The sequence below is a fragment of the Theropithecus gelada genome, chromosome 3 (genome assembly GCF_003255815.1).
Source record: "Theropithecus gelada isolate Dixy chromosome 3, Tgel_1.0, whole genome shotgun sequence".
NCBI classification, from domain to species: domain Eukaryota; kingdom Metazoa; phylum Chordata; class Mammalia; order Primates; family Cercopithecidae; genus Theropithecus; species Theropithecus gelada.
In genome coordinates, this window is record NC_037670.1 from 43,038,958 (window position 1) to 43,043,350 (window position 4,393).

Genomic DNA, 4,393 nt, shown 5'->3' on the forward strand with positions numbered 1-4,393 from the left:
TTGTGTACCTGCCTCTGTCCAGTCATATTGGATTAGGGTCTGCCTTAATGACTTCATTTCAACTCTATTACCTTTTTAAAGACTGTATGAACACTATCAATTTCTGTGGTAATGGGAGCTAACACTTTAACATATAAATACTGGGGGATACAGAATTCACCCCATAACAATTTGAGATCTTTCTCCTTTTTCACAGAGGCATTTACAGCAATAAATTTCCCTCTATGCACTGATTTAGGTGCAGTCCATGACTTTTGTTATGCTGTCTTTATTTTTATTTATCTTAGTGTTTTCTAATTCCTGTTGTGATTTCTCCTTTGACCCATTGGTTTTTTATTAGTATTATACTTAACTTGTATATATTTGGAAATTTTCCAAATTTATTTACTAGTAATTTCCAATTTCCTTATGTTATGGACTCAAAGCATACATTGTATGATTCAAATCTTTTAAATTTTATTGTCTTATTTTGTGACCTGGCTATGGTCTAGCATGGAGAATGTTCCATGTGCACTTGAGAGAATGTGTATTCTGTTGTTGTTTGGTGTTGTTTTCTATATATGACTATGAGATCTAGCAATTCGATCTAGTTGGATAATTGTGTTATTTAAGTTTTCTTTTTCCTTGTTGTTCTGCACAATTTTTTCATTCCTTATTGAATATTTGATATTTGTGTTAGTCAGAGTTCTCTGGAGAAACAATCAATAGATTATCTCCTATCTATCTATCTATCTATCTATCTATCTATCTATCTATCTATCATCTCCTTCTCTATATCTGTCTCTTACTCTAGCCTATTATCTCACATGAATATGAAGGCTGAGACGTCACACAAGCTGCTGTCTGCAAATTGGAAACCTGGAAACACTGGTGATGTAGTTAGTGGACCCGAGAGCCAGAGAGCCAATAGTGCAGAATGAGGAGAGCGAAAGTCACCTGGTGACTATTAACAGGACCTGAGACAAAAACTCCTTATCTGAGGAATTCAGAAGAGAGCAAAGACCACCCGATGACCATCAAACAGGCCATCTGGAGGCAAAACTCCTTATCTGGGGGAATTTAAAAGTAATTAAACTTCCCTAGCATTTAAAGTCAGCATCTGGTTCCAGGCCTCTTTTCAACGTAAAATTTGTAAATAACTAGAATTTCTATTCATCTCCAGAATGCCATGCCACAACTCATTTTGCAACCCTTACTTACATTAAGGCACCAAAATTACTACAAATGCAATCATGTATCATGACAAACCTGGCTAGTGTGGTCCAAATTATCCTCAAGTTTCTTCCTTAAGGTCCATAAATGCTCCTAAGGAAAATCCGCCATGGAACACTCAGTCCTCTCATGCAGAGGTGCCCCACTGCACCCTTTCACAGCGTGCTTTCTAATAAACTTTCCTTTTTCAAACCTATACTGTTGTTGGTAAATTCTTTTTATCAATCTGTGAATTGACCAGTTCTTGATGTCAGGGCTCCGATGCCTCCCCTGGCACAGAATTCAGTCTGGGCTTCAAGGCTGGCCTTCTGGATTCTGGGTTTGGAAAAACCCTCCAGACACACCCAGAAATAATGTTCAACCGGCTATCTGGACATTCCATGACTCAGTCAAGTTTAACACAAAATTAACCATGATACTTATTGAAGTCTTCAACCACTATTTTTTAATTGTCTCTATCTCCCTGTTAATTTTTGTGTCCTGTACTTTGCGACTGTTTTTATGTGCATGTACATTGATAGTATTTATATCATACTTAATTAACCCTTTAATCAATATGTAGTTTTTTATGTCTTAAACATCTGTTGGTTAAATTATATTTTTGTTTGATGTTAGTATACCCATTTTAAGTTTCTTATGTTTGCTGTTTGCATGATACAGAGTTTCGTACGTCTCTGGTTCCAAGCTATTTTTTCTTGTGGCTACAGTATGTATCCTGTAGACAGCATACAGTTAGGCCTTATTTTTACTTAGCTATCCTGGCAGTCTTTGCCTTAGATTGAACTTTTTTGGGGTCCATAATTATTAATGTTATTATTCATATAATAGATTTACATCTACCAATTAACTGTTTTTCTCTGTTTTCTATCTTTTCTGCTACTCTGTTCTTCTTTACTGCTTTCCTTTGAATTGTGATTATTTTCTACTCTAACATCTTAATTCTTTAGTGCTTTTATCCTTCATAATTTTTGCATTTTTTCTTAGTGGAGTAGCAGAGGAAAAAGTAATCTTTATCTCACCACTCTAAGATCATAGCTAGTATCTCTACAACAAACAACAGACTGAGAAGAGAAAACGATAATAAATTTATTCTACCAAAGTTTTATATGACAAAAACCAGGTGTGATGGCTCTTGCCTGTAATCCCAGCACACTGGGAGGCTGACGTGGGTGGACCACTTGAGGCCATGAGTTTAAGACCAGCCTGGCCAATATGAATATGGCAGAATCCCATCTCTACTACAAATATAAAAATTAGCTGGGCATGATGGTGCATGCCTGTAATTCCAGCTACTTGGGACACTTAGACATGAGAATCGCTTGAACCTGGGAGGCAGAGGTTGTAATGAGCCGAGATCACATCACCACACTCCAGCATGGGTGACAGAGCAAGACCCTGCCAAAAACAAAAAGTCTGAAAAATGAAGATCAAAGACCCAAGGAAAATTCTGTATTTTTATAGTTAGGTTTATTGAAGCATGAACAGTCACATAAACATGCGATTGGACAAAAAGAGTATGATCTAATAGTAATAAACAGGAGGCAACTTAGCATGGCCTGTTTGCTCAGATTCTTCTCTGTGTCTCTGTGTGTTTATTTTTTTCCTCTGGGCATAAGGCAGAACACTTCTCACATGAGGGTCTTCAGGGGAGACGGAGACAGGAGGGACAATTATTTTTTTATAATCTCAGGGGAGCAAAACAGAATAAAGGCTCAGAATGACCTTTCTGCCTATTCGAAGGTGACATGTTTTAGGGTGTCATATTCTGAGCCCCAGCAGTGGCTGGTCTAGAGTTTATTACATTCATCTTATCTTGTTCGAATGTACTTCAGATTTATATTAACTTTAGTGAGAAATCAAAATGTAGAAGCCTAACCCATAGAGAACTCTTTTTCTTCATCCTCCTTTTTGTGCTATCATTGCTATGCATATTTTATCTACCTATGTTAGAAAGCCAACAATATATTGCTATAATTATTAGTTTATACAATGTTGTCTTTTAAAAAGCAAAATAAGCAAAAAGAACAAATACACATTTGTCTGTTGAGTTTTTTAGAGTAACCTTTTTGTTTGAAATTTTTGGTTTTCTTCATTTGTTTCTCTGTCATCTTAGATGACAGTGGTTTTACCAGAGCTTTCTTCGACTTTCTCTTTCCTGATGTCACTGTTGTGCTGTCTGCATCATAGTTCACTGTATCATACCCAACTGTTAGCCTCCATTAAGTACAGATTATTTTATCTATTGCTTTAAAAAATGTTCTGGTGTATAAATTATTCTAAAGCCTAAAACAAATAACTGCTGCCACCTTTGTCATTACAGGTTAGGCCAGTAAAAGTCTGGGACCAGGCTTTGAGATTTATTTTTATACCACAGGAGGTTTTCTTTTCTCTGTTTCTGTCTCTAATTCTCTCTGGGACCCTAACTGGCCTAAGGTTTTGCTGGTTTCTCCCATTGGGTTGTCATAGCCCTACTAATTGCTTGCTAAAGAAGTCTCCATTGTTTCTACCAGTACCTTTAGTCTTGAACTGACTTACACTGTTTTCCAACTAAAGTCAGCCCATTTGTAGAGAAGGTCGGAGCTCTGTTCTTAAGGCCAGCCTTTTCTGTCCCTGAATTACTGATCCAGGAATGGGGTGGGAAAGTGTCATGCTACTCTCAATAGGACACCTCTGTTTTTGTTGTTGTTGTTGTTTTGTTTTGTTTTTTTCTCAGGCAGAGGCTCGCTCTGTCACCCAGGCTGGAGTACAGTGGCATGATCTCAGCTCACTGTGACCTCCGGCTCCTGGGTTCAAGCAATTCTCCTGCTCTAGCCTCCTGAGTAGCTGAGATTACAGGCACCCACCACCACACCTGACTAACTTTTGTATTTTTAGTACAGATGGGGTTTCACCATGTTGTTCAGGCTGGTCTCGAACTCCTGACCTCATGATCCGCCCGCCTCAGCCTCCCAAAGTGCTGGGAACATCTCTGTTTTCTAAGCTGGTGCTGGGCAAGGTTGGCAGCCTGTCATCTTCCTCGTATTCAGTTTCCTCTTTATGAGTGGTCTGGGTGATGATAAACTGGGTTCCAGTGTTCTCAGTCTGCCATACTTGGGTATAGCCTGCTCTTTAATCCAAGGGGCCAAGTACAGGGAAGGAGCAACAGACTTCTTAGCCACCCTTGCCTTGAATTTAGACTCTT